Source organism: Phyllobates terribilis, unplaced genomic scaffold (assembly GCF_046119375.1).
Source record: "Phyllobates terribilis strain yellow unplaced genomic scaffold, ASM4611937v1 Scaffold_1__5_contigs__length_1240528914, whole genome shotgun sequence".
NCBI lineage: Eukaryota > Metazoa > Chordata > Amphibia > Anura > Dendrobatidae > Phyllobates > Phyllobates terribilis.
In genome coordinates, this window is record NW_027362761.1 from 14,538,231 (window position 1) to 14,549,309 (window position 11,079).

Below are 11,079 nucleotides of genomic sequence, written 5' to 3' on the forward strand. Positions count from 1 at the left end.
CTAGATGGGGACCTGGATCGGGAACATTGCCACAGGATGGGGACCTGGATGGGGCACATAGCCACAGGATGGGGACCTGGATGGGGCACATAGCCACAGGATGGGGACCTGGTTGGGGCACATTAGTACAAGATGGGGACATTACTACAAGATGTTTGCCATTATTACTATATGATGCTAATTGTAAGACAATTTTACTGTATGTGGCCAATTGGGGGAAACAAAATTGTAAAAATCAAAAAAATAAAAATAAAGCATGAAAAAATATTGGGCGCTAAAAATGCTGTTTTATATGTAAACTAAAGTAAACACAAAAAAGTACACGTTTATTATCGCCACATCCATAAGGACCCAAGCTATAAAAAAATAAACACGGCAAAAATGTTCAAAAGGTGTATACAAAAAAAAATGGTATCACTAAAAATGTCACATTGAACAAAAAATGCGGCCCCCCAAATTCAAATTTTTTCCATTTGCGGCCCATATACCCAGCCGAGTTTGAGACCCCTGCTCTAATGTGTCCTCAGCTGAGCAAGACCCTTCTCTACAGGGCCTCCCATGACTGCCCAACACTGGAATCGCTTCTTTCTTTTCTTCTCCCACTAATTGGTTTCACCCACTTGCATGCTGAACTGGATCTCAGTCGCCTCTACAGTTCCTTCACGATTCTTACTGCCTTGTGCCTCTCAGCTCACTTCTCACAAGCTATGTTCCTCTCCAGAACTCTCCAACACTAACTTCCTCAATCTCTCACTACCCTGAGATTCCCAAACCTCCTACCCACTAAAGCACTAAAGGCTGTCCTAACAATTAACGCTCACACTGTCCCTGCTGTCTTTCGCTGGGCAGAACTTAACCTTTCACCCAGTTCTGTACAAGAGAGTGAAAAGGAAGACCGTGACAGCTTGTGATCGTTGGTTACTATTGCAGCCCACAATGAAATAAACACTTGTTGCTACAAAAAAAACATATTTCATACATTTACATTAAACTCATTGATGTCTTCAGGGGAAGGAGTATGACAGCTCGACTACCTCCTTACACAGACACGCAAAGATATTGCGATCTATACCACCATGCATGCGTTATCTGTCACATCACAATCATAAGTTCCCATTAATAGACTGTGTATACCTCCTGATAAAGATAACATCCATATAGGAATATATATTGCCAAGATCGGATACTATTTATTATATGCGTCACAAAGTTCCTCTTAATTAATTTTCTAGGATCAGACAGGGTGAGCCGTCGCTGAGCGGGGGCGCCATTCAGGGCCGACATCACCACCTGGCGCACCTGGGCAAGTGCTGGGGCCCTGAGCAAGCGCGGCCCAGTCGTCGTCGGGGACACCGGCAAACTATGGGGCCCGTGAGTGAGCTGGCACCGGTTTCTCCCCCTCGTGCATTAAACTGTTTGAAATATTCACCTCTCTTCATTCCCCACTGGCTGCAGGTCCTGTATCTTCCGTGCCTTCTGACTTTGTGATGTCTCTGGGCAGAGAGCGCGATGACTTCACTACAGTGGGCCCTCTGCGCTGAGCAGAGACAAGACTTGCAACCAGCCGGGAACGAGGAGAGGTGAGTATTTGATTATTTATTTTTTTATGTATGGAGCCCATTCTATATGGGGCATTATATGGGGCCCATTCTGTATGGAGCATTATATGGGGCCCACTCTGTATGGAGCATTATAGGGGGCCCATTCTGTATGGAGTATTATATGGGGCCCATTCTGTATGGAGCATTATGTGGGGCCCATTCTGTATGGAGGATTATATGGAGCCCGTTCTCTATGGAGCATTATATGGGGCCCATTATTCAGTATGGAGCATTATATGGGGCTCATAATTCTGTATGCAGCATTATATGGGGCCCCTTTATTCTGTATGGAGCATTATATGGGCCGCATTATTCTGTATGGAGCATTATATGGGGCCCATTATTCTATATGCAGCATTATATGGGGCCATTGTTCTATATGAAGCATTATATGGGGTCCAGTATTCTGTATGGGGCATTACATGGGGCCGATTATTCTGTTTGGAGCATTATATGGGACCCCTTTATTCTGTATGAAGCATTATATGGAGCCCATTATTCGTTATGGAGCATTATATGGGGTCCATTATTCTGTATGGAGCCCTTTATTCTGTATGGAGCATTATATGGGGTCCATTATTCTGTATGGAATATTATTTGGGGTCCATTATTCTGTATGGAGCATTATATGGGGTCCACTATTTTGTATGGAGCATTATATGGGGTCCATTATTCTGTATGGAACTTTATATTGGGTCCATTATTCTGTATGAAGCGTTATATGGGGGTCCATTATTCAGTATGGAGCATTATATGAGGCCCATTTTCTGTATTGAGTATTATATGGGGTCCATTATTCTGTATAGAGCATTAAATGGGGTCCATTATTCTGTAAGGAGCAATATATGGGGCTCATTATACTGAATAGAGCAATATATGGTGCCCATAATACTGTATGGAGGACTATGTGGTGCCCATAATACTGTATGGAGGACTATGTGGTGCCCATAATACTGTATGGAGGACTATGTGGTGCCCATAATACTGTATGGAGGACTATGTGGTGCCCATAATACTGTATGGAGGACTATGTGGAGCCCATAATACTGTATGGAGGACTATGTGGGGCCCATTATTCTGTATGGAGGACTATGTGGGGCCCATTATTCTGTATGGAGGACTATGTGGGGCCCATTATTCTGTATGAAGGACTATGTGATGCCCATAATACTGTATGGAGGACTATGTGATGCCCATTATACTGTATGGAGGACTATGTGGTGCCCATAATACTGTATGGAGGACTATGTGGTGCCCATAATACTGTATGGAGGACTATGTGGTGCCCATAATACTGTATGGAGGACTTTGTGGATCCCATAATACTGTATGGAGGACTATGTGGGGCCCATTATTCTGTATGGAGGACTATGTGGGGCCCATTATTCTGTATGGAGGACTATGTGGGGCCCATTATTCTGTATGAAGGACTATGTGATGCCCATAATACTGTATGGAGGACTATGTGGGGCCCATTATACTGTATGGAGAACTATGTGGTGCCCATAATACTGTATGGAGGACTATGTGGTGCCCATAATACTGTATGGAGGACTATGTGAGGCCCATTATACTGTATGGAGGACTATGTGGTGCCCATAATACTGTATGGAGGACTATGTGGTGCCCATAATACTGTATGGAGGACTATGTGGTGCCCATAATACTGTATGGAGGACTATGTGGTGCCCATAATACTGTATGGAGGACTATGTGGAGCCCATAATACTGTATGGAGGACTATGTGGGGCCCATTATTCTGTATGGTGGACTATGTGGGGCCCATTATTCTGTATGGAGGACTATGTGGGGCCCTTTATTCTGTATGAAGGACTATGTGATGCCCATAATACTGTGTGGAGGACTATGTGGGGCCCATTATACTGTATGGAGGACTATGTGGTGCCCATAATACTGTATGGAGGACTATGTGGAGCCCATAATACTGTATGGAGGACTATGTGGAGCCCATAATACTGTATGGAGGACTATACTGTCTAAAATGTAAACTTTTGAATCCCCTCAGGTCACGCGCTGTGCGCTGAGAGGATTTGCCGGTTTCTGAGCTATTGTAGAATTTACAATAGATATCACTCATGTAATGTAAGAAGTAAGTGACATTTTTGGCATTGTACTATACCTACCCTATATTTCTCTGCCTTATTTGTGCATCATAAATCATGGTATGTGTTAAAGGGGCCCACTGAAACTCTTTCGCCTGGGGCCCACAAAAACCTGGAGCCGGCCCTGGCGCCGTTTATGTATCTAATAGTGTGCCAACCTCCGTGGTTAAGCAAGGTTAATTTATACAGAAAAAATACCTTAAGAAAAGGCCAAAAAATCTATATATTGAGGGGTAAGCTCCCAAATGATACATATATTATTATTATTTTACTCATTTATATAGCGCCATTAATTCCACAGCACTTTACTTACATTATGGGCACTGTCCCCATTGGGGCTCACAATCTACATTCCCTATCAGTATGTCTTTGGGGTGTGGTAGAAAACGGAGGAAACCAACGCAAACATGGGGAGAACATACAAACTCCTTGCAGATGTTGTCCTTGGTGAGATTTGACCTCAGGACCCCAGCGCTACAAGGCTAACCACTGAGCCATGGTGCCGCCCCTATACCTGAAACATTATTGCGATATTTTGCACACTTCTGAGACATCTACTGGTTTAGTTACCAAATAGAAATAAGTCTTTTGGAATTTTTCAGACACACTATGTACTATATATCATGACTGTGTTTTCATTATAATTTGCTACTTTTGCACATAAAACTTATCTGCTGAATTTTTATCCATCAAATCTACGTATATTTGGTATTGATGTATGTACTATGTATGTATATTTGGAAAATATATCTACTTATTTATTTATTATTGCTCAAACTCTACATAGGACTTAGATCCACATTACCCAATAAGTGATTTATTTTTTGCATATTTTGCATAATTTTCCATATTGGCTATTATAAGGAAAAGCATAGGCTTCATTTGAAGGCATAGTATTTCATATAATCTCTGTGGTTATATTTATTATCATTATTTTTTCATTATTTCACATCATGGTATATCACATTGTTGTTGTTTTTGGTTTAGGAGAGATTTTTAACCTCATTTAAATAAAGACTGAATTTTTAAAAAAGAGGGGTATACTTACTTGTAAGCTGCTGGTTACGACCCTGTATACAATTGTGAGCATGCGTTGGTGTGCTCCTAGTATTTTATACCACCATAGCTTCATACATATGATGGAGTAAAATGTGTGTTTATGTGTTCCTAGCATTTTACACCAAATAGCCTCATATGTAAAGTGACCAAGGGCGGTATCCGATGTCGAGCTGCTGCTCCATAATGCCCTGGCACTTTACAGGAAAATCGTGTCCCAATCTCAATGTGTTGTCACGTGTGGGGTGTATCACACTCACTTGTAGGCCGCAGGCGTCCGTTGTCTTCAGGCCTCCATCTTCAGGAACCGCTGCACATAAATCAGGGGACAACAAGTTCATTTCAACAAACAAAAGTTTTTTGGACAGTTCAAGTTCATTAGATTGTAACACAGATTATCGGGCACAACACTTCTTATTCCTTGTTTCCTTAATACAGTATATTTTCAACATTACAATCCGTTCCCAGGGCTGCCACCAGGAATTTCATGGCCCCATACTGGCAAAATTTTCAGGCCCCTTTGAGACTCTGCCCAGGCTCCACCCCAGCTCTGCCTCCACCCCTCAAACCTTCCACAGTTCCACCGCCCACTATTGGAAAAACTCCACTTCTGCACCACGTCCTCACCACACCATTGACACATTAACAGTTCCCATTGAACGCCATATCACATACATAGATAACAGCGTAAATGTTGGTTATACAGTATAGAGGATCAATCAGAAAACTCACAGAAGACTCAATTTATACTTATTAATCAGTTTAAAATGTAACTTTTAATGTATATATTTAAAATATCTTGCTATAAAAAACAATAAACCACATTATCAGTGCACAAAAATAATACAAAGGGGAAGTGCCTTACCCTATTATAGCACTAACTGATCCTACCTTGCTGTGGAGGTTGGCACCCTATAACCTGCGCAGTGGCGCCCCCGCTCACCGCCAACTCGCCCTCCTCACCCTATATCACCCTATAGTGACAAACAAATACAAAAATATAGGGTTCAAAAAAAGTACATTATGCAACTATGAGGTAGAGATATAGAAATCAGTAGCATATGGTAGTAGAAAAATATATCAGCAGCTGAGATTGATTCAGTGTAACAGCAGATATGGTATAATACTCAGAACAATATTCAAAAAGCATATATCGTGCATATTGGTTGGAGATATATACAGTATCAATCAGAATCTCCCCATTTGTAATGAAGTAGAGCACAGTGGGTTATAAATTATAAACCTATATTTGGGTGCAAATCAACCAAAGGCACAACCGACAGAAGAACATATAAAAATAATAAACTTTATTGATAGAATATATAAAAATGTTGATGGAAAACACAAACAACTGCAGAGGTGACATCAAAAGAGGATATAACAAGTGTGAACAGGTTATGTGGCCAACACTATAATTGTAAGCCCGGCAGGATCATACTAAAATATAAGACTTGCATGATCTCAAACTAAAGTCAGGATAAAGAACGCAAACATACCCATGCAGGACTCTGAAAGTACCCTCATCTGTTTTACCAAGTAAAGAAATGTGATCTCATAATCATGTACAAGCACCGTCAGAGACTAATGAATGCCGCCATATGGTGCAAAGCACCACCACATGGTCACAGATATGAGCGTGATGTAAAGATGAACCTACCCATGTTCTTGCTCTATAGTGCGGGCCACCACCATATGCCCCAACGCGCGTTTCGCACTTCCAGCTTTCTCAAGGGGAGTGTATGTGTTACCTCACTGCCACGCTGTTTTATGGCGCTCCATGCCTCACCATTCTCCAATCCAAGTTGTGCATACACCAGCCGCCCCCAGGTACCAGCTGCGTTCATACTTCGGCATTTATTTCCGGTGCACGTAGGGGAAATCTCCGTTGACGTCATAGACGTGCTTCGGAAATAATTAGAAGTCAACCTTTGTTGATGCAGGGATCTCCCAGTTGCGGCGCGCATACACATATCGGCACCGTTTACCGGTTATCAAGCAGCATGTAGTGATATACTAACCGATTACAATACATTAACAAAACCCTCTTACCCCAGGATATATATTTCATTCAAGTCCCGCACAAATACACTAGATTATAGCAAAAAAGCCTAAATTGTATCGATCCACCTATATAATATAGAAATGCAGGGGATCATGAAATATATACCATGTATCATAAAGAATTATTAATTACCTAAATCTAGTCACAGAAGGACCCCGAATGCTAGCCCTATCCCCATCAGGTTTACAAGGGTCTCAGTATATCCAACACAATTAATAGATGTACAGATCTGATGGTCACTCCTAAATGCAGGAAAATACCCCTAGATGTAGTGGCTCTTTACTAGATGGTCTTTTAGGTTTTTTCCCCGTCTCTCTGTCATTAAGGGGATATCAGAGATTTGCTTCTGTAGAACCGGATCTGTCAACAAGACTGACCAATGTTTATTCAAAGCGTTTTTTTATAGAGTACCATTCGCAGTTAAATGTTGAAATAAACTTTATTTTAGAACTCCCCTGTTTTTTCTTTGTTACAGAGGTGAGTAGCTTTCCACGTGGAGTTGCCCTCACCCTACTATATCCATTTTTTATCATTCTACCGCTATATCCTCTATCCAGGAATCTATCTTTTAGATCTTTGGCTTGTTGTTCAAATCCTATCTTAGTAAAACATGTTCGCCTAGCTCTCAAGAATTGGCCAGTTGGAATAGCCTTGATGGTAGAGTGCATATGGGCTGATGAGGCATGTAGCACTGAATTTACGGAGGTGTCCTTCCGATAAATATCAGTCTGGATCAGACCCATCTGGTCAACCAATATGGCAATATCAATGAAATCTACTCTGCTTTTACTCCATTTGTGGGTCAGCCTGATATGATACCTGTTATTATTCAACCCCATCATGAATTCGTTGAGTTCAATCTCGGTTCCTTGCCAAATAATCATCAGATCATCAATATATTGGAAAGAGCACTGCACATGGACAGCGGCACATGCCCCGTCGCAACGGAAAATCGCCCTCTCCCAAAAACAGAGAAAGAGATTCGCGTACGATGGGGCACATGCCGCGCCCATGGCAGTGCCACGCTTTTGTAAGTAGAATCGATCCTTGAAAGTAAAAAAAAATTGTGTTAGAATACATTCTAACAATTCCAAAATCAGTTTGACCAGGCTACTTGTTTCTAAATAGAAACGTGATACCCTCAAATCTTCATGCCCAATGCATATAAAGAGGGATTCGCTGTCCGCGGTCACCAGCCACATATCTGGGTCCAGAGTAATACCGTCAATCCTCCCCAGGACGTCAAAGGAGTCCCTGAAATAGGAGGGCAGCGTCTCAACCAAAGTTTTGAGATAATAGTCTATGAATTTACAGATTGGGTCACATAGCCCTCCCATGCCAGAGACTACCGGACGCCCTGGGGGGGTCCACTGGATCTTTGTGGATTTTGGGAAGTAAATAAAAAGTTTATGTTTTCGGGAATTTGACAGTCAGGCCCTCCAATACCTTTTTTTGGGATTATGCCCTGTTCAAAAGCTCCTACTAAAATGTCTTGGAGTTCATTGGAAAAATTGTATATTGGACTGCTAGGAAGAACCTGGTAGTTATCTTTATTTTTAAGTTGTTTGAATGCTTCTTTCTCATATTTTATGGTGGGCCAGATCACAACATTTCCCCCCTTGTCAGCCGCCTTAATCACTATATCGTCCAGTGCTTTGAGTTCCTTAAGAGCTTTTCTATATCAGCAGCTGAGATTCGTTATGCAGATTAAGCCCTGTACGCATACTGTGAAGTTGCTGGAACGCACCATGACTTCCGGTCATGTGCTTCCGGCCATCCGAGATATGCTATGCAGACTCAGCCTTGTTACTGAGATGCTGCTGAAACGCACCGTGACACGCACCTACTTCTGGTCACGTGCTTCCGGTCATCTTAGTGACGCAGTAACTTCCGGTTGCGTTCTTCCTGGCGCCTGTATGTTCTAGGTGAGACACACACTGAGTCTACCTCGGCCTATATGAGAAAGGGCATCAGCAGAAAGGCTTCCCATTATCAAGTCATTGTGAATGTGGGGGATTCTCCTCTGATCATTTTTGAAATGCCCTATTATGTGGCCTGGCCCTATCTAAGGAATATCTGTACAAACTAATGGAGCCAGATTAGTAGCTTTTTTAAATATACATGAAATTTTTGCCTGAATAACTACTCCTGATGAACGTTGGAGAAGGAGAAAAGCGTCAAGTCTATGATTGGGTTGATTAGGTTATATTTGACATGATTATGAAATTTATAATATATACAGTACAGACCAAAAGTTTGGACACACCTTCTCATTTAAAGATTTTTCTGTATTTTCATGACTATGAAAATTGTACATTCACACTGAAGGCATCAAAACTATGAATTAACACATGTGGAATTATATACTTAACAAAAAAGTGTGAAACAACTGAAAATATGTCTTATATTCTAGGTTCTTCACAGTAGTCACCTTTTGCTTTGATGACTGCTTTGCACACTCTTGGCATTCTCTTGATGAGCTTCAAGAGGTAGTCACCGGAAATGGTCTTCCAAGAATCTTGAAGGAGTTCCCAGAGATGCTTAGCACTTGTTGGCCCTATTGCCATCACTCTGCGGTCCAGCTCACCCCAAACCATCTCGATTGGGTTCAGGTCTGGTGACTGTGGAGGCCAGGTCATCTGGCGTAGCACCCCATCACTCTCCTTCTTGGTCAAATAGCCCTTACACAGCCTGGAGGTGTGTTTGGGGTCATTGTCCTGTTGAAAAATAAATGATGGTCCAACTAAATGCAAACCGGATGGAATAGCATGCCGCTGCAAGATGCTGTGGTAGCCATGCTGGTTCAGTATGCCTTCAATGTTGAATAAATCCCCAACAGTGTCACCAGCAAAGCACCCCCACACCATCACACCTCCTCCTCCATGCTTGACGGTGGGAACCAGGCATGTAGAGTCCATCCGTTCACCTTTTCTGCGTCGCACAAAGACACGGTGGTTGGAACCAAAGATCTCAAATTTGGACTCATCAGACCAAAGCACGGATTTCCACTGGTCTAATGTCCATTCCTTGTGTTCTTTAGCCCAAACAAGTCTCTTCTGCTTGTTGCCTGTCCTTAGCAGTGGTTTCCTAGCAGCTATTTTACCATGAAGGCCTGCTGCACAAAGTCTCCCCTTAACAGTTGTTGTAGAGATGTGTCTGCTGCTAGAACTCTGTGTGGCATTGACCTGGTCTCTAATCAGAGCTGCTGTTAACACCTGCAATTTCTGACGCTGGTGACTTGGATAAACTTATCCTCAGAAGCAGAGGTGACTCTTGGTCTTCCTTTCCTGGGGCGGTCCTCATGTGAGCCAGTTTCTTTGTAGCGCTTGATGGTTTTTGTAACTGCACTTCGGGACACTTTCAAAGTTTTCCCAATTTTTCGCACTGACTGACCTTCATTTCTTAAAGTAATGATGGCCACTCGTTTTTCTTTACTTAGCTGCTTTTATCTTGCCATAATACAAATTCTAACAGTCTATTCAGTAGGACTATCAGCTGTGTATCCACCAGACTTCTGCACAACACAACTGATGGTCCCACCCCCATTTATAAGGCAAGAAATCCCACTTATTAAACCTGACAGGGCACACCTGTGAAGTGAAAACCATTTCCGGTGACTACCTCTTGAAGCTCAAGAGAATGCCAAGAGTGTGCAAAGCAGTCATCAAAGCAAAAGGTGGCTACTTTGAAGAACCTAGAATATAAGACATATTTTCAGTTGTTTCACACTTTTTTGTTAAGTATATAATTCCACATGTGTTAATTCATAGTTTTGATGCCTTCAGTGTGAATGTACAATTTTCATAGTCATGAAAATACAGAAAAATCTTTAAATGAGAAGGTGTGTCCAAACTTTTGGTCTGTACTGTATGTCACACAAAATAGTTAATAAATAACATTTCTCACATGTCTACTTTACATCAGCACAATTTTGGAACCAAAACTTTTTTTTGTTAGGGAGCTATAAGGGTTAAAATTTGACCAGCGATTTCTCATTTTTACAACAAAATTTACAAAACCATTTTTTAGGGCCCATATCATATTTGAAGTGACTTTGAGGGATCTATATGACATAAAATACCCAAAAGTGACACCATTTTAAAAACTGCACCCCTCAAGGTGCTCAAAACCACATTCAAGAAGTTTATTAACCCTTCACATGCTTCACACCAATTAATTGAACGTGAAAGGAAAAAATGAACATTTAACTTTTTTTCACTAAAATGTATTTTAGCCC